A 21447-nucleotide genomic window follows, 5' to 3' on the forward strand; every position below is an offset into this window, starting at 1 on the left:
ATGTTCTGATCACTTAAACTCGTCTGTCCTATCACACACAATGACCACAGCTTTGGAAAGCTAACAAACCAGTTTCTTTTTTAGGGACTCTCTTTCATTTGTGTTTGAACGAAACGTCCATGAAACATGGACCAGCTCCAACCACAATGTTTTTGAGAGCCAACACCCAAAAGAAGAAGGGATGCAGTCTAGATCTTAATCCTAATTTCTTACCCAACTGCCCGTGTGACCTTGTCTCATTATTATGCCTCAATGCCTCAGTTTAACTTTACAAGGATCTGCTGGCCTCATTGTTTGGGGGATTGGACTCATTTATTCGCTGTTACTCAGAGCTGTTAGGTAATCAGGCAGGAATCATGGACCCAAAAATGGGGTGAGGGGGCAGTGGTATAGATGGGGCCAGATCTTTCCACTCTCCAAACTTTGGTTTTGCCCAGCAGCAAAAACTTCATTGTAACTAGCAGGTGCTGAGGTCTGGTGCAGAACAGCAATGTGGAGATGCATATTTGGTATAAAAAAAAAAAAAGTGGCTGGGTGCAGTGGCTCATGCCTGTTATCCCAGCACTTTGCGAGGTTGAGGTGGGCGGATCACCTGAGATTAGGAGTTTGAGACCAGCCTGGCCAACATGGTGAAACCCTGTCTCTACTAAAAATACCAAAATTAGCCAGGCATGGTGACGGATGCCTGTAATCCCAGCTACTTGGTAGGCTGAGGCAGGAGAATTGCTTGAACCCAGGTGGCGGAGGCCACAGTGAGCCGAGATCACACCACTACACTCCAGCCTGGGTGACAGAATGACTCCATCTCAAAAAAAACAAACAAACAACAACAACAAAAAAAACGCTACTGGGCTCACTCTCTTCTGGGCCCTGATGCTCTGAAACCCCTCCTGCTTTCTGTCTAAGCTGTCTGGAAAGCTTTCAGTTATTCCTTCACTCACTCAACAAATATTTGTCAAACATCTCCCCTGCTCAAGGCACTGTGCAAAGATGCTCTAGGACCAACTCTCCACTCTTGTGAATCTTCTACTCAATGAAGAGATAATGCATGTTCAATAAACGAATAAATAAATATGCAACACATCAGACAGTAAGTGCTGTGAAGGAAAGTTTAGCAGGATAAGGGAAGGAGAAAGTCTGTCAACTCTAACGAGGTGACAATGAGTAGAAACGTGGATTAAGTGGAAGACTGAACCATGCAGATATGTGGGGAAGAGCAGTCCAGGCAGAGGAAAGAACATGCACCAAGACCCTGAGGTGGAGGCGTCTGGAATGTTCACAGACAGCACGCGGTCTCATGGGGTAGCACAGAGTGAGTGAGGAGGACAGTGGTAGGGGCTGAGGTTGGGAAAATGACCGGGGTCCTCTGTGAGCAGGGCCTACAGGACAAGTTAAACATTTTGGATTTCATTTTGAGCATGATGGGAAAAACCAACGGACTGTTTTGATCAGAGAAATGTTATGGTTTGACTTTTTCTGAAAAAAGGACCAGCTGGTTCCCTGTAGAGAATGGATTAAAGAGGGGAAGCTATGGGACTAGTTAGGAGTCTGTTTCAGTGGAACAGGTAAGGGGTAATAGTGATGTGGCCTAGGGTAGTGATACCATGAGTAGAAAAAGGTGGTCTGATTTGGAATGCATTTCAAATACAGAGGTGAAAGGACTGAGGATGGTTTGAATATGGGATATGTGAAAGAATGACAGTCAAGAATGATACTTAAGCAAGTAGATGCCATTACACAGAGAGAACATTCTGGAAGAAAAACCATGAAGGAGCAGCTAGCTTGGGGGCTTCAGAGGCTGATGGGAAAATCCAAAACTGTGTTTCAAGCATAAATTACAGGGTCCATCTGAAGAAGAGAATGCTTGCTTTCAAGGCAGAGCTATTTCATAGAGAATGGAGGATCAAGGATGTCTCATGTGGGCCAGAGGTGAAATGGTGGAGAAAGCCACATTCAGGCTAGGAATCTTGGGTGGGATAGTGTCACTATGAAGCAGATACCTTTCTTTGACCAAGGTAGCCAATATTGACCACTAGACCCTAATGGCTATTGGGTCTATTGGGTCTGGATAGAGAGAGTCCCCTGGTTAGGGTCCTTAGTATCCAGGCTTCTAGATACTGTTCTAGCAACAGCTTGATCAAGGGTGAGAGAGGCCAATCTAGTAAAGACCAGAACCTGGATACCCTGCTTCTTGCCATCTTCCCCACTGCTGTGCATCCAACATTTCTCCCTCCCCAAAAAAGTGGCAATGAATACTGGAAGGTCTTAGCTGCAAACAAGATAGTAAGAAAGAAGCTGAAAAGCCCAGAGTAGTCAGCGCAGAGGAGTGTGGCAGTCCATAATTGATTGAGGTCCAAGCAGGTAAATCTGCAGCAGCAGAGACATAGTACAACAGGGAGAAGGGGTCCATTATGGAACAGGACTAGGGTAGGATGTTAAGGGATATCTATTTATTTATTCCTTCTCCCTTCTCTTCCTTCCCTTTTTCCATCCTTCTCTTCTTTTTCTCCCTTTTTCCCTTACCCCTTTCATCCTTTGCATCTAAGCATTCATGCCTTCAGCAAACATTTATTTAATGCCTGTTGTGTACCAGTCATTGTGCTAGGTCTTGAGAACACCCAGAAAAAACATAGAGTTGACCTTCCTGAGGCTGAGAATTTAATGGAGGTGGGGGGGAATTCCCCAAATTCTCTCTTGGTTCAGTGGAAAAGGCAAAAGAGTTAAGGATAGGAGCCACACAGGTCACCTGACCACACACATGTTTGTAGTCTGTTTTCAATGTAAAATATGAAACCGCCCTGCTCTAGGCTTTCTTTGTTATCTTTTATGTTTCTGTTCTGTGAGTGGCAGGGCCTCCTTTCCTGTGGGTTTTTTTCAAAGTCTTATCATATACACCATTCTGATGCTTCGTTTTCACGCAGAAGTTGACCTTTTATGTAAAAGGATATTATTATTTGCCTGATGCCTTACAAGAACATCTTCAGAGATTTTTTAAAAGAATTTTTATTAATATGCTAGGCAGAAAACACAGTGGTTAATAAAATGGATTCTGAAATCAGACAGATCTAGGTTGAATGTAGGCTCATATATCTAACAGCTGTGTGACCTTGGAAAATTTACTTGGCTGTTCTGAGCCTCAATATCCTCTATGTAAAAAATTATATCTAACTCATAAGGTTGTCATATATATTAAATAAAATGGGGGTAGGTAAAGCATTTGATGCATAATTAACAAACACTCAATAAATAGCTCTTGTGAGTTGTCAAGTGACAAATTCACACATCCAGTGTTTTCTTCTAGTGTTTATCTATACCACTGTGTCTTTTACCTTTCCGCATATTAATATCGGTTGCTAAATAAACTATGTGTGTCCAAGTTCTCTTGTATGTTGCTTCACAGAATAATCACTTAGGGGAAAAAGACCCAAGATGAAACTAGAAAACCTCTATAGGCATAGAATTAGCAGCCACATATGAACTGATCCCAATTGAGGGGACACGATCAGGAATAGTAATTTGGGAGAACCCTGTGTTATTGCCTACTCTCAGAAATAAAACCCAGGAAAACTGCCCAACAGATGTTAAAAGTAAGAGTTAGGTTCTGGCAAATAGAGTCGCTTCAGAACAGAGGTCCTCAAACATTCCACTGCAAGCTTAAAAAAAGTTTTGTATCATACATTTTGGTACTGTTGAACAAAAAATGCATTAACAGGTTTGCAATGGAAAATAGATTCCTCAACATATGCTAATTACAATTGGTTGATAGTAGCTGCTGGGAGAGCTATGATGAAGGGCTATGAGGTCTGATACTGTATCCATGATAAAGAATGCTGTGACCCATTAAAAATATCTTGCATGGATGGGCACAGGCATGGGGAATGTTGGTATGAGTGTTCTGTACTTGCCATTCCTCGTGAACACTGCTAACCTGGGTACGTTTCCAGTTTTAGTAACGCTTAAGATAAAACAAAAGTATCTACTTATCCTAAACTCTTATTAGGCTTTATTATTTACTCATTTATTCATTCATTTTTTTTTTGCACAGACTTATCCCTTTAACAAAAAATAACTTCTGAATCTGTGTTCTGTTCCAATTTAGAATTAATTCAATTCAAGAAAACATATATTGATAAGTAGATTTGCAATATGCATAAATGGGGAAAAACAGGAATAAAAGATGGTTATTCCAAAGGAAAAGGTGAACTGGTGATTCTATGGAGAGAAACCTGAAGTAGAAAAGAATAAAGATTGAAATTATTCAAAAGAACATGCTATATATGAAGGACAGAAAATAGAGAGGTGCGCTCAGATTTACAGTTGTTCTTAGAGAAGGAACTGGAATAATTAGAGAGAGTCATGCTAAACAAAATTTCACAACTGGGAAGCTTCTTAAGTTGAAATAGAAAGAAAATAATTTGAAGCTCCTGGTCAAAGGATATTGCTTTGAAAAAAAATTACTAATTTTACTGTTGATTAGTGTAAAATTATGATCCTCTTTATATTTTTAAAGGGTTGAGCTAATACACAAATATCCTATGAAATGAATCAGTCAAGGTGGAATTATTAAAGCATTTGAGCAACTATGTGAATCTCAATCAATCACTCAATCAATCTTTGCAAAAAGGACTCGCAGCAAATGTCAAATACAACTTTTTAAAGATAGAAAACATAAACATTTGTTGTTTGCTTGTTTTATTTTTGACTTTCCCATCCACAATTTATCATAAACTGGATACCCATTTGATTGGGAAATTATGAAATGCACTATTAAGGTCAAATTTTTATCATTCTTTATAATTTAAAATGATGATACTGGGCTGGTTTAAGTGCTTACTTAAACTGACTTCTATACTAACGGCTCTCCACACTTCTTTCTTTGGTCCCTTGCAGTAAGCAAGTCAATTTAGTGTTATAATCTTTATTTTAAGATAAAGGTACGAAGGCTTTGAGAGAGTGTGAGCCAGGATTCAAATCTCAATTTGACTCTGAAGTCTATGCAATTTTAACCACAGTAACTATTAGTAGATTAATAGCTATAATTATATAAGAATTAATATATTAATAGGTAATTAATGTATTAGCTCTCCAACTGGAGTTGCTACAGCTAAGAAAGATGACTCCAGAAGGTAGAAGCTATAGGAAAACCAGAGTGATTGTTTAGGGCCATATTTCATCCTGAGGGGTCTCTTCATGGAAACCAACCAGTCTTCCAGCACTGAACAAATTACCATTGCCAATTGGACATGCTGGGGAAAAAACATATTACCATATTGTTTAGCTCTTGGAAAATGAAGCACTCTTCATCTGTAACTTTGTGCAGCCATAGTCCTTTATTTTCTCTGGCTCTGGGTTCTCCCATTGGGAGTACAAAAGAATGTCTTCAAAACTCCCCCAAGCACAGAACTTTCCAGGCCATGGAAGAACATGCATGTTGAAGCCATCCATTCAGCTGCTCATTTAGGAATTTATTTCCTGGTACATCTATCTGGCTTTTCTTTGCCATGAAAAAACGGGCTCAATTCTCAGTTTTATTGGTATTTTAGCTTCTCAAATTGTGCAAGATCTGTAGATTTACAAAATTATAGTACATCTCTCTTTAACCTTGCAATTTACACACTTACCTGTACTTTTATCTTTAGTACCAGACACAACTGTTTTTTAATTTGTTAGAATGTGCAGCTCAATAAAATACAATAGCAATATGTGTTTTGGAGAATTTATGTATGTAATATGAATATGGAGAATTTAAAAAATTATATTGGTTAAGAGAACAAAAGGGACTGGTGAATACTTTTATATATAGTTTTAATAACATTCAACTTTCTGTAAGTAGCCCCTCTCCCACCTTGATTTCACAGTGGCTTTGGAAAGAATTTAAATCTGATACAAAATCACTGTATTAAATTTCCAAAGTCTCCAAATTCACCTTTAAATTCCTTCATCCTTATCCACTGGATTATGACTTTCATCCAAGAGTTCCCCCACATCTTTGTGGTCCCAGAATCAAGAAAATTCCTCTTTACATTGGACTGATCTTTTGGCAAGTAAAGTAAAATTTGCCTAGATATTCTTCTCCAATCATACTGTTATGATCAGTTTGAAATGGAAATAACCAGACTTCATTTGGACTACAAGAGAAACATTCTCCTTTAAAAAAAAAATTAAAACAAACAAAATGTGAGTGAATAATGAGAAATGCTGCCCCAGGCCTATGTTTATAGACACAAAGACAAACCCTGAAAATTGGGGCGGAGGGCTGGATGAAGAACAAACAGTGCATCAGTTTTGCTTAAAAATTGCCTAAGAAGGCTGGGTGCTGTGGCTCACACCTGTAATCCCAGCACTTTGGGAGGCCGAGGCGGGCGGATCATGAAGTCTGGAGTCAAGACCAGCCTGGCCAACATGGTGAAACCCCATCTCTACTAAAAATACAAAAATTAGGCACGTGTGGTGGCGAGCGCCTGTAATCCCAGCTACTCTGGAGGCTGAGACAGGAGAATTGCTTGAATCTGGGAGGCGGAGGTTGCAGTGCGCTGAGATCGCGCCATTGCACTCCAGCCTGGAAGACAGAGCAAGACTCTGTCTCAGAAAACAACAACAACAACAACAAAATGCGTAAGAATTGGTGTGAATAACTTTTAAATGCAGTTTTGGCTCTATATAGACACAGCTATAGGGGTTAGATATTTTGTGAGTACATGAAGTATTAGAGCCAACTGAACGTTGTGGCAGCAGTCTACACAAATAATTTATTTGTCAAACATTTATTGAATTCCTATATGCGTCAAATGGATATTATGGTAGGCCTTAGAGAATTATCTTGATGAAGTCAGACCTCTTCAATATTTCGGTGGGCAATGACATTGTGGTTTTCGTTTTTTTGAGACGAGTCTCGCTCTGTCGCCCAGGCTGGAGGGCAGTGGCACGATCTCGGCTCACTGCAAGCTCCGCCTCCCGGGTTCACGCCATTCTCCTGCCTCAGCCTCCCGAGTAGCTGGGACTACAGGCGCCCGCCACCACGCCCAGCTAATTTTTTGTATTTTTAGTAGAGACGGCGTTTCACCATGTTAGCTAGGATGGTATCGATCTCCTGATCTCGTGATCTGCCCGTCTCGGCCTCCCAAAGGAAATTGTGTTTTTAAATAAGTGACTGTGTTATGTTTTTTAGAGGAAAGAAGCTAGGTCTTTTTCATAAATGCCATAGTTTAATAAATAGTAATACAGTTTCAAATACACCTGATTTATAGCAATGAGGTGGCTTAGTGTCTTTGTGGCTCTAATGCTAAAATATCAAACTGCTCAACAAAGATGAGGTTTCAAGATACAACTCATCTCCAACATGCTCCTTAAAATACAGGCAATTTCCATTGATTTGCACGAGAGGAGAGAAACTGAGATGTGTCTAAATAAAATGGTAAATAACAAGAAGTAATACGTCTTCTGCTTTAGTGCTTGCATTTATATATGAGTGTCTTTTGGTGGGGGATACCAATGAAACTCATTTCCAATGGAATCCTGTTGCCATGCTTGAGGATGTGACTCGGGAGGAAGTTGGCAGTTTTCTAGTTTTCTACTTCTGCTCCTATTCAGCAATGCCTCTAACCACATCCACCCTGGGACAAATCTATCTTCTCTGATTCAGACAAAATGCCCACAGTACAAATCTTTCCTGGAGTAGGAAGTGGCTTAACCGTCTGGTTTTCAAAGACATGTTGTGCAAGCAAAGTAAACAGGGAAGCTTATTGAATTAGTAAATTGAAATTAAGCAAATTATTTCCTACCCCTTAATAGTAGCTACCCAAGATGTCAACAAAGCAAGGATCAGTGTCAATAATATTAGAAGCAAGGCTAGCAGCGCTTATTACAAGACAAACAATCCAGTGGCAGAGAGTAAATTGCTTCTAAGTTCCTGGATTCTAAACATCTCCATGAGATGCTTTTGTATCTTTTTCCATGAGATGTTTTGTATCCAGAGAAAGATTTTGTATCTTTCTCTGGGTCTTCCAAATTGGCAATTGGAAAAAAAAATTGCTATTAAATAATAAGAATGATGATGATGATGGTAATGATTTCTCTTTTGGGGCCAATGCCAAATTTATCAGTCCCATTTGTTTCCCTCCACCCACATTTTTGCTGTAAGCTAATAGGTATTCTATACAAGAAATAATTCTCACTCACAAAGTGTGTAATTCCATCCATAAAGAATCCCAGCTCCCTGCAGAAGCCTGGGTTTACCGATGGTTGAGATGCACTGATGACGCCTCAGATTGTGCCCTCTCTCTTGATTGAAAGCAGAAGGACCCCCACTCCTGCTCGGCCTCCTTACTTATGAACAGTGTCGATCCACTTCCTGTTCCCCTCTGTTAATTCATACCAGGACAGACGTAAGATCAGAATGAGGCACCCAGCATTTCGGCACCTCCTTGGAGCAGTGTTGATGGGAATAAGTGCTTGCAGACTGCAGGTTCCTGTTCAGGCTACCAGAGGGTGACTTTTCAATTCTTAGTTAACCAGTTCCAGCCCAGAAAAATAGCCACTGTACACTAGCACTACTCAATATTGTTGGGCTTTTTTCCCGCTTCTCTTGAAGTACTGACCACCCAACCATTATCACTCCCAATTTAAAATGAAATATGGAGCTCCTCATCTGGGTTTCAAATGAGATGCCACTGTCTCTTTGTTCTGCTGAAATCAATCAGAATCTTGCCCAAATGGGAGGTTTCAGGTTACCACAAGGAATGTGTTTTCAGGGGTGTTTGTGCTGAAATAAAAAAATGTGATAATCATTACATGGATAGTCAATAATTATAAGCATTCCCTCTTGGAATCACAGAGAAAAAAAATACAGGGACCATATCAAACTAAAAAAAAAAAAAATCATTGAATTTCTATCTGGTATATTAAGGCACCTGGTTGGGGCCTATGGCCACACTTCCTTTCAATGCTGCTGCATTTTGACATCATTTGTAACCCTGATTGAAGTTGCCACACTATTTTGCTAAAAGTAGTGCTGAATTCGTCCAAATGTTTTTTTCTTAATGTGAAACACTCTAGTAGAACCAAAGCTGCAATTGTCAAAAAATGCAACATTATATTTTGTATGTCAGGTACATCTAACCTGTAAGTGGCAGCTGATTCTAGTTCTAGGGAAAGGTCAAGATGCATTACAAAATGACATCTTCGCGGGCAATTACAGGCACCCTCGAATGTCATATGGTATGTATATTATTAGGTCATATGATCTGTACTTAAAAGGGGCATGGTTGCTGCTTCAGAGACTAATATTTCAAAATGTAGTAGGTTATTTTCCACCACACATTCTTGTCTTTTTCACTAGTTCAAAGCAAATGGCCTAGCAGGTTGGGTGGATTCCACTTGCTCAACCCAAAAAAGACTTACCTTCTTAGTTTTTTTCTTCTTCTGTTTAATGCCCACAGTTTAAATACATTATTTTAAAGACCAAGTGAAATGTCCTAAATAAAGGCTATTTGTGCGGGGGATGCTCTCAACTGTGCTAGAATCCAGCTTCAGGTTTCACTTCCCAAATCTCTGTCCCCCTTTAAGTCCAAAGGGATTCATAAAGCAAAGTAACCCCAAGCAGGGACTAAATAGCAACAGGTTGATAGTCCTTAGTTGCTCTGGCCAAAAGGCAAGCAGAACAGTGAAGGCTGCTTGTAGAATGATTACTTCCACTGCTGTCTCATGGCTGTTTCACCAGAGGCACAAACTTCTGAATTAAATTGCCAAAACCCCACGTGATTCTGCTCTAGGAAAACCTAGGACATTGTTTTGCACCCTCGGACTAAAAGTCTCACCTACTTTACTTATACACTCACCCTTGACTACACACAGATGAATCCAATATAGGATAACTGGTAAGCTCTGCTAGAACATCCAGATGGGTGCAAACCAAGGTTAGATATGCTTTACAACAGATGAGCAAGAGAAGAGAACTAACATCTACTGGACATTTTCTATGTGTGCTTGGCCCTGCATGGCCTATCTCATTATATCCTCGGAAAACACTCAAAAGGCAGGTGTGCCTATCCCCATGCTGACGATGTGAAAACTGAGATTAGCAAAGGAAGGCAAGATTTCCCAGGCCTTCTGTTAGTGGCAAAGCAGGGATTTGCATTGAGCTCTGCCGCAGTTCAAAGACAGACCCTTTCCCTAAACCAAGCAGCCACTCAATTCTTAGCATCCATAGACACCCACAAATAGGACGGCCTAGGTAACACCCAGCTGAGCCCATCATTTTAGACCTGAGGAATCTGAGGTTAAGTGACTCACCTGAGGAAAGCCAAGCTAAGACCAGATGCAACTGGCCTTGCTGGTCACTAAGCAGATAGTGCCACTTAAGGACAAACACAGTTTTAAGGATTGTGCCTGCTAACCCCAAATGTGCTCACTTACCACCCTTTCCTGAATCTTGTCACTGCCGAAATTTCCCTACTGCCTTATATACATATGGATTGATATTTCCTTTCTGAATGCATTTGATAACTTATAGTCAACAAGAATTTCCATGAGGCTTCATAGTTAAGAAATTAGGCTTTTGAGAGGAAAGAAAGTGTCTGTCGTAAAGTTCTCCTTTAAAATATGGCCGTGGTCATGATGATTTATGTGATATTCATGTAGTAATCTGCTTGACTTTAAGTAGTCTATAAAGCTTCTTTACTTGTCTCTCCTAAAAACTCTTTCACGCACATTATCACATTTTATTCTTTAAAGAAACACATGAGGAAGAAAATTTGCAACAAAACAAACCTTGGGATTTTCTACTGTGTTTGTGGATTTTAATTTTCTCTTTTAATTTGTAAAACAGTGCTGAATCTGGTAAAAATCTGGTAAAAGTAAGAGAGGGAGTAAGAATATGCTTAGAGCAGAGGGAGAAGAAGAGAGATGGACATCAGCCCTGTGTAGATATTTGCATGAGAATTTGAATATAGGGGAATTGGACCCCAGATTAACTCCTGATAATTATCAGAGTTTAGTAAATTAATGAATGAGAACCCAGGGACAAATGGAGATTAAATATGGCTCAGTAAGCAAGAGACAGGCTGATGGAACAGACGGAACTTTACAGAAACATACCATAAAAACTGTGGCTCCAAAAAAAAAATCTGTCTGCAGTGGCAGCTTACACCAAGGGTCTCTGGGGACCCTTTAGGTGCACACATGCCAAGAGTGCCCTCTGTTGTCTACCAGCAATACTGAGAAGCTTCAGGAAACTCATCCCTGCTAGAATGTACACTTCTTTGACCACAAAAGTTTTTCCACCTGGCAAAGGGTCTGATAGGGGTTACGCCCTAGAATGAGAGCTTATTGAATCGATTGCAGAATATTAGAGTTTGGAGAGTCTTCAATAGTCACCTGATAACAGTCCTCCCATTATAGGTGGGGAGAGGGAGGCTCACCAAAGAGGAAGTGTCTCACTTAAGAAGATATTGAGTTAGAGGCAGACCCTTGTCTTGAACCAAGGACTCCAAGTCTGGTGCCATGTCTTATGCAGCCTCCTAACCCTATTTTTGCCCCCTTCATTCTCTTTAAGAATGGATGGGTGAAACAGAATAACAGACTCATGGAATGCTTGAATAGAAAAAACTCCATATTTTCCTAATAGAAAATTGAAGTCTCTGACTTACCAGAAGTCCTTACCTTGAGTCATTTAAAAAAGGTAGATCCGGCCAGGCGTGGTGGCTCACACCTTTAATCCCAGCACTTTGGGAGGCCAAGGCGGGCAGATCATGAAGTCGGGAGTTCGAGACCAGCCTGGCCAGCTTGGTAAAACCCCGTCTCTACTAAAAATAAAAAAAATATATATATATATATATATTAATTGGGCTTGGTGGCACGTGCCTGTAGTCCGGCTACTTGGGAGGCGGAGGCAAGAGAATTGCTTGAACCTGGCAGGCGGAGGTTGCAGTGAGCCAAGATCACGCCACTGCACTCCAACTTTGGTGACAGAGACTCCATCGCAAAAAAAGAAAAAAAAAAAAGGTAGATCCCAGACTCCAAATTTAATTACTCTTCTACAAAATTATTAAGGTAAGGTGAGGAGAAAGGGGTAAAATGATCTCGTTTTTCCTTTATGAGGTTCTCTCCTCCACTTCCATGTGTACATACCCTACCCTCTCCTTCACTCTTTATGCTTAGCCTCATGGACTCAAGCCAGGCACTTAAACATGACCATGTCATTGAACAGCCAGATGGGAATGCAGGCTGAAACCAACAGGAGATGCCCCAGAGCATGGGGATGAGGGACTGGTGGGTGAGGAGCAGGGATGGTGGCTGTCATTCAGGGTGAGATGGCTGCAGGTGACTGGGTACCACTGCTGGGTCCAAGGTTGGGCCCAGGAAGATGCCATGTGGGACTCTTGCCCAAGATGAATATCAGAGCACTTCTCTGTGTTATTGTACAAAGTGGTGGTGGGGAAGCAAAATGCCCCAATTATATTTCCAAGCAATAATGTCCCATGCTTTGCAGGGACTGGGGGAGGTGAGTATTTCCTCAAGCTGCTGCTGCTCAGAACTGCCTCCACTGTGGGCTGCATCACACCTCGTGTCTGAATTCCTCAGCCCAGCTGACACTTATTTCCTTATACTAAGCCTTAGGGCCAATGTCACTGTAGAATTGATTCTTTCTGAAGAGGATGGAAAGTGAAATGGGGAAGCCTAAGATCTCTGAGGGCTTATTGTTAAAGGCGCTTGGCTAGGTATTTTCCTATGTGTTACTCTTTTCATCTTCACCTTTTTTCCCCATTAGGTAGTGCTATGATCCTGCATACTCAAATAATGAAACTGGCACTCAGTGGGGTAAATTCCTTTGCCCCAAGTCCCACAATTGCATTTGAAGGCAGAGAGCTCTTATTTGAAACCAGTCCTTCCAAAATGGAAGTCACCTCTTTTCCTTCAAGTCAAGACAGGTGGAAGCTGGATGGCGAGCTGGCGTGGCTAGTCTCCCTGACCCCATCACAGAGTTCCTGCCTCCTACCCCTCTCCTCATCCCTGACTTTGGATCACCCATCCAGTCTGTGGACTGCTCTGGCTACCTTGATGGAGAATATTGTGCTCCTCTGCTTCTAAACAGTGTATCTGGGTTTTGATCTATGGTTTTAGAAGTGTGCAGCTTCTTCCTCCAGTTCTTTACCTGGCTGACATCTTGAGCTGGGCTCTTTTACTGTGTGGCAACTCCCCACCGACCCCACCGCAGAGATTAGCTCAACCCCTGAGAATGAGGTCAGTTGGAATGCCAGGTGTGTGGCCTTGGACCATGAAGTTTAAGGGAAAGCCAGTCACTCTGTTGGACGGGCCTGATACACAGGACACATGGGTCCAAATGCCACTGTTGATGCTAGCTCAATGTCTTGAGTAAGAGACACTGATTCCCTATGCCTCCTACACCACCTATAGCATGGGCCTCATACTGCCTTTCAGACTTGTCCCAGGGCTAAGTAATATAATGGTTGCAAACTGCAAAGCACACACAGTAGGAGTTCAATAAGTAGGAGCACCCCCTTAGTGCTCCCTGGCAGACAGAGACAGTGCCTCAACTAATTGACAAAAAGAGCCATTTTCCCTAGGTCACAAAAATGATCCATATCTATTTTCTCCATGTGTTATTTTCCTCCTGGATCTCTCTCGAGACATCTGTAACCAACAGAAATTAGATGCATAAATCCTTTTTGTTCCAGGGGGGCTTTGCAAACAGTTTACTCTCAAGCTGATCCCAGACCCTGGGTTTCTCATGTGGTCTTCAGACTATCCATATTACAATAGAAAACCCACTTGGGAAATTGGAGCTGACAAGTCTTGAGCTGGTTCCCCCACTAATTTCCATCCCTGCACCATTTACTAAAAGTGACACAGGTGGGTGGAAATCAGGTGAGGCCTGCTTCTCAGAAGTAACCAAAGATGCCTGCACACCTCTGTGTGTCACTCGGCCTATTCTTCCCGGGATGGCGAATGCAGTCAGGTGTGGGGCCTGGGCTTGTAGGGATACCCAAATATTTTCTTGGGAAGTAATCTCAGTTTATTAGAGTTTCTTGTCTCAATTCAGAGTATAGATTTTTGAATGCGTTTGCTGACAGATTGACCTGGACTGTGTTTTCCCCTTATTCAGGGAGCGATCGATCTTTATCAAAAGGATTTGTTGACTGACGGGCTTTCACGGTTCTAATGTGCTGTTTGATACTTTTAAAAGACATATGCCCCTTTGTATAATGAAATTATCTGATAAAACAGGGAATGAAGCTCAGGTTTTCTGAAGCATCTTAGCTCTTGACTGCTTTGGTGACTGCCAGGGAATTTTGTTTGTATTTGCCTGTGATGGAAACCTTACAACCTTAGTGAAATTGTTTTCGAATATTCAAGTTTCTAGACCATATACTGTGCTTCTAGGCCTAAGGGCCTGAACTAAACCAAGATTGTGTTTCCCTCAGGTAAGTACTTCCAGACACTCTATCCTCTCTGTCTTTACAACCCTCTTCTCCTCATTACTGTACTATGTAACACTAGATGCGCATTATAGTCCACATAAAAAGCCATTTCTGTAGCATCTTGTCATCGGTTCACGGACGCTGCTTTGAAGCCGTGTTGAGTTCTGAACTCAGAGCCTAACAGCAATGGCTCAAGTGCACCACACCGTATTATTTACCCAGATGGGGTTAATTGTTAAATAAAAGAATGGGCCCTTTCAGTTTACTTTTTTGCAATCTCTCTCACACTGATTATGGAAGACAGGGAAGTCTATGATAAATATCAAACTTTCTAATCAGAAACGAGTCCAGTTGTATTTGAAATCTTGAACTTAATCCAGAATCAGGAAATGTAGCCACTTGTGTTACTGTTGCTGAAAGAAGAAAATGACCTTTTTATTGTAGCTTACATTCACTATTGTACTTGAGAGCTACAGGGAATGGAGCAAGTAAATGTAAAGGCTTAAGTAGAGTTTTCCTTTTAACAGGAAGGGTACAGCTTGGTGTGCTGAAACCATCATCTTATATTTTCAAGGGATTTCTGCCTAGAGTGAAGCCTGCACTGAAACCTAAAAATTGTATTTTGCCTAAAACATTTATTACAAAAACCTTTAAGGTTCTAATGTCAGTGTGGCTAAATGGCTGCTACTATTAGCTTTACTCATTGACTGAGACATAATTTGCAAAGAGTAAATTTCACGGATCTTAAGTGTAGGGGTTTACAAATGTTTGTGTATGTATATACATATGTAATACTCATGTATGTAACTATACAGTTACATACAGTTACAGTGGTAACTGCCTAGAACAAGAACAGTTTAGTGCTCAGAAGTTTCTCTTAGGCGTCTCTCAGTCAAAGCCCTCAAAGGTAACCACTCTTCTAATTTCTGTCACCATAGGTCAGTTTTGTCTGTTTTTGAATTTTATGTCAATGGAATCATATTCTACATACTCTTTCCTGACTGGCTTCTTTTACTCAGAATGATGTTTTTGAGTTTTACCCCCGTTGTTGCATGTATCATACCACCATCTTTTCAGATATCACACTATTTTGGAGAATCATTGTTAAGTGCAGTAGATTTCCTGAAGAGAGGTGTTCAAGGCAACAGCAAAGTAAGGAGCAAAAGAGATTTTACTTCTTATACTCCAGTATTTCTTGTCGACCTTACTGTGGTAATATCATAAAGAGGTTCAGGGGATTTACATATCTAATACATAAAATATAAAAATAGATTTATTTACATGTACACATACACGTACATATGCATATACAAAAATATATTCACATTTTCATGAAATATCATCCGCAGACAAGTAATTTGCCACTAAAGTCAAATTCAGGACAAATCAGCAGATTTTATAGGACTACATGTGGAAAAAATCTCTCTCAGACCTAATCAAGATGAAAGGATCAAACATTAGGACTTGAGCTGCCCAGCCTTCTAAGAAGCATATACTGAATGAAATTTTGAAGTTATTCTGGGTACATTTATTGTGAGCTAGGCTATTGCAAACTCTTCACCACTGTCTTATTACCCTGAGTTTCACAGGAATTGAAAAATTTGGCCGGGCATAGTGACTCACACGTGTAATCCCAGCACTTTGGGAGGCTGAGGCAGGTGGATCACCTGAGGCCAGGAGTTCGAGACCAGCCTGGCCAATGTGGTGAGATGTGATCTCCTTTAAAAATACAAAAAAGTAGCCAGGCATGGTGGTGTATGTCTGTAATCCGAGCTACTTGGGAGGCTAAGGCAGGAGAATTGCTTGAACTCGGGAGGTGGAGGTTGCCACAAGCCAAGATTGCGCCACTGCACTCCAGCCTAGACAACAGAGTGAGACTCTGTCTCAAAAAAAAAAAAAAAAAAAAAAGAAAGAAAAGAAAAAAGGAAAGAAAAGAATGAAAAAAAGGAAACCTAGCATAGGCTAGAGTTCCCATGAATTATTTCAATCATTAACTCCTCAGACATTTATTGATCCACTGGATAATTGTTCTAGTTACTGTGGATTTACCAGTAAACAAGGCAGATTAAGGTCCCTATTCTTGTGGAGTTTATATTCTAATTGGAAATACACAATAAAAAGTGAATGACTACATAAATTAGCAAATAACAATCACTTCAGGTGGTGATTATTGCTAAGAAGCCAATAAAAAAGGTTACGGGTAAAAAAGCAATGGTGAGATTGGGTCTATTTTGGGTGGGGTGCACATGGGAGGCCGCTCTGAAGAGGTGAGATCTGAGCAGAGAATAGGGAGAAGGAGCTGATCATGCAGTGATCTAGGGGCAAGAGCATTCTGGACAATAAATAACAAGTGCTCAGGCCCAAGGCAGGAACTGGCTGATCTGGCTCAAGGGAGAGAAAGTATGTCAGTGTAGCCAGAGCTTGGTGGAAGGAGGCAGTGGTGAAGATTAGGTCAGGGAAGTAGGCAGCAATGTCCTGTTGATTCTGGTAGGGACACAGTATCTTTTAGTTTCAAATGCAATGGGAGATCATGGGGGGATTTGAAGCAAGGGTGATGACATGACCCGATTGATTCTGTTATTGAAAGTTTATTCTGGCTGCTCTGTGGAGAATGGATGGTAGAGTGGGGGAAAAAAATGGAAATAGGAAGACCAGATTATTGAAAGATGACTTCAGCTTAGACTTGGATAGCAGCAGTGATAAGGAAAGAAATGAGGATGTGGTGTTCATTATTACTTTGGCAGGCAGTAAAGCCAACAGACTAACTAATAAATTGGGTGTAGGGTATGAGAGACAGAATGGTTACCTTTTCATTTGTTGGCCAAAGCAAGTGAGTAAAAGATGGGGCCATCAAATGCCATGGAGAAGACTGGAAGAGTAACAGTTTGGGAAGGAGATACCCCTAAGTTCCATTCTGGCTATGTTAAGGTTCAGATGCAGATCAGATTAACAAATGAAGGCGTTAAGGAAGCAGTGGATATAGTCATCTGGCAGTCAAGGGAGAAGTCAGACCTGGAGACAAACATTTTGGAGCCATCAATATAAAGTCAGTATGAAAAGCCATAGGATTGGATAGGTTGACTTAGGAAAAGCTTATGAAGGACAAGACAGAGTCACAGGTATACTGGCTATGTTGCCATCAATTTTGTCTTCATCATAATGAAAATCATCATTATCACTATTATATTTTATTGAGCACAAAATGTTCTAGGCAAAATTGTTCTAGGCTCAAGAGAAATATTAATAAAAAAGAGGATTCCTTGCTATAAGGAGGAGAGGGGGAGGCAATAAAAACTTGGAATAATAAATGCTATGATCATGGTTAACTCAAGGGGCAGTGGAAGCAACAGACTCTGCAGGCCAGCCAGGCTTTGATGAGGAGGTGACATTTGGATATTTCAATTGTATGTGTGGATCTAGAGCAGTGTGATCCATGGAGAAAGCCTTCCCAGGCAAAGGGGTGCATTTATTAAAGTGGTAGACACACAAGGGGCAGGAAAAATCTGGAAGCTGACAGTGGTTCTGAGTGAATGTGGTGCAGGGAGTGGACGTGGCGGGAGTGGAAGTTGAGAAGCATCTGGATCATCAAGACCTGTGAACATCATGCCGGGAAGATTGAAACTCTATCCTGAAATCCTGAAAGGCAATGGGAGAGGGATACATGGTAGACCAAGAAGTCCTTCAGAACATGACTTGAAGCTAGAGAGGACAGTGTGATGACATTGGTGACTATTGTTTAGCTTCTCTAGACCTTAGTTTCCACATCTGTATAATGGGTAAAATAATAAATACATGGCAAAGTTGTTGTGAGTATTGAAGATAGCAAGTGTAAAACATTTGTACCCAATGCAGAAAAAGTGACAGTGATTATTTCTGCTACTATTATTAATGGACATTTATAAAAGTTTCTTTTATAGGGGAAGGATAATAAATCGTTATATTAATGTGGATAAAAATGATGAGCCCTTGGTGGTGGGGAGGAGAGGACAGAAGTGAGACGGCTTGCTAACTGACAGGCCAAGGGAGAAATGGGGGTGGGAGGGAAGGAAAAGGAGGAATCTCAAATGACTCTCAGGTTTCAGAACTTGGCAGCCGGGTAGGGTGGTAAAGTACTTTTTCGAAATTGGGAATATTGGGAAATAAGCATGTTTTGTGGAGAAGGGGATGAGTCCATTGTCAATGTATTATTTTGTAAGATCTGTGAAGCTTACTTTATGGGTCTGGAGCTCAACAGAAAAAAATGGGCTGGAGATACAGATGTGTACAGCTCACAAAGACAAGGGAGAGTGTATTGAGTGAGAAGACCAAAAAAGGATTATAGACCCCTGGGGAACATTGAGATGTAGAGATGGAGCTGGAAGTGTTAGGGATGTAGAGTAAGAAGAAGTGAGGCAGATCCATAGAGGGAGGTCCAGAAGGGCAGCTCTGAGGTGTGTTCCTCCTCCCACTCACCCAAAGGGATGCTCACACATACTGGCCCTCCAAGCCCTTGCCTCTTCTTAGGGGAAGGAAGAGATATCTGCACCTTTGTGCTATATTCAAATATGATTGATTAAAGTTCACAGTAGGAAATGTTCCATCAGATTGGCAGAAATCTTAAAGAGGTTTGGCCTCTTCCAACCTCCCTTTTAGTGCCAGGCCCTTTACTTCCGGACCCTACACCAGAAGGGTGTTGGCTGTTGAAAGCTGTTGGCCCTCCTGGGTCCCATTAATACAGGGCCAAGGGAACTGTAGTACTCAGAGCTGAAAGCGACCTCATGGATCACCTAATTGAATGCCCAACTCCCTTATATGAAAGGTCAGGACACCGAGCCTCAGAGAGGGCAAGATGTTCAAACAATTGATATTTTAACTGTAATTAAAATGCTTTCCCAAGATCTCTACTCAGCAGTACTGCTGCTCTACCTCATTAGGTGGTAATGGCCTAAGGTGAAGGCCTGCGCTGGAGCTGGAGTTGACATCTCACTAGTACTCAAACCCTGCCAAACTCAAATCTAATGGTGGTAATCCAGACTTCAGAATCAAAGAGTGGGAGAGAGACGAGGTCTGCCTCCAAACAAATATACTGTTCAAGCCAAAATTGGGAAACACCTCACAGAACAGGAAATACAAAGAGGATAATATGATTTTCCAACATCATTTTTAGAGGAAAATTGCCCTGCAAAGGCTCTGGATGGGATGTTGAATAAGGAAAAGGAAAAACAACACGTGATTTTTGTTGCTTCTGAGATCCAAATAATCAAAGGAGATTGTTCCATGAAGCATTGAAGACCTTTATATTGAATTATTGAGAAAAACCAGACTGGGAGGTGATCCAAAAAGAGGGGATAGCCTAAATTTACTAATAGATTAGCATAATTATTTTTACTCTAGTCTAGAAATTAGTTCTTATGGCAGAGAGGGTAGTTTTCTACCCCACTCCTATTTTTGCTTTTCTCCTTAGAAGCAGAACCCTGGTTTTTAGCAGGATATATTCCCACATGGCCAAAATAATCCATTTCCCAGGCTCCCAATGGTATAATGGGTATAGATTTGTAGTACTATTAACAGGAAATACAGTGTTATTAACAGGAAAAGTATCCATTCTTTTCTTTTCTTTTCTTTTCTTTTTTTTTTGAGACGGAGTCTTGTTCTGTCACCCAGACTGGTGTGCAGTGGCATGACCTCGGCTCACTGCAACCTCTGCCTCCCGGGTTCAAGCTTTTTTTTTTTTCTTTTTTCATCCAACTGCATTCAACATGGACTTGGTGGCCCTAATTCTAGTAGCCATCTTGGCCCATGAAAATGAGGGCCAAAAAGGAAACGCCCATATCAGCCCTGTACTTCTCCCTTCTGAACTTCTGTTACACAAGAGAGAAGTAAACTTCTATTAAGTTTCAGCCACATTGTTCTATTAATGCATCTCAACTTAATCCTTACTGATGAACTTGTTTTCTTTTATTGGGTTTTCAACACGTATTACAGCAAAAGCCATTGATAATAGTAACTTAAAGAATATGATCAAGAAGTTAATTATGAGTTTGTTACATAAAAAGGAGTACCTTGTATTTGCAGAGTGATTTAAATTTCACAAAGCACTTCTTACCTTATTCCTAAAATACATCTTTATTTTCAAGCTGAATTATTTAAAATAGGACTTTTAAAAATTGCTAAAATAGGCTGGGCGCAATTACTGGCTCACACCTGTAATCCCAGCACTTTGAGGCTGAGGCGGGTGGATCATGAGGTCACGAGTTCGAGACCAGCCTGGCCAACATGGTGAGACCCTGTCTCTACTAAAAATACAAAAATTAGCCAGGCATGGTGGCACACTCCTGTAATCCCAGCTACTCAGGAGGCTGAGGCAGGAGAATTACTTGAACCTGGGAGGCAGAGGTTGCAGTGGGCCAAGATCATGCCACTGTACTCCAGCCTCCAGCCTGGGTAACAGAATAAGACTCTGTCTCAAAAAAAAAAAAAAAAAAAAAAAAAAAGCTAAAATATAGGCGAAGTGCAGTGGCTCATGCTTGTAATCCCAGCACTTTCGGAAACCAAGGTGAGGATCACTTGAAGCCAGGAGTTTGAGAACAGTCTGGGCAACATAACAAGACTCCATCTCTCCAAAAAAAAAAAAAACAGTTTAGTTTGGTGGCACACACCTGTAGTCCCAGATACTTGAAAGGCTGATACAGGAGGGTCACTTAAGCCCAGGAGTTTGAACTGCAGTGAGCTATGATTGTGCCACTGCACTTCAGACTGAATGACAGAGGGAGACCCAATCTCTTAAAAAAAAAAATAGCTAAAATATATACTCAAGTTACCATGGTGATTTCTAGCTTAGCTATTTATTGTCTATGTCCTAGACAACAATTCTTAATTTCTAACAGACTGATTTTTTTCCTAAGTCAATCATGGATAATGATTTCTTATGTATATAGAATTACAGCAAATGACAGAATGCAATACAATACACTGATTATAAATATGAATCTTTGCTGGGCACGGTGGCTCATGCCTGTAATCCCAGCAC

This window comes from Pongo abelii, chromosome 7 (assembly GCF_028885655.2).
Source record: "Pongo abelii isolate AG06213 chromosome 7, NHGRI_mPonAbe1-v2.0_pri, whole genome shotgun sequence".
Lineage (NCBI taxonomy): Eukaryota > Metazoa > Chordata > Mammalia > Primates > Hominidae > Pongo > Pongo abelii.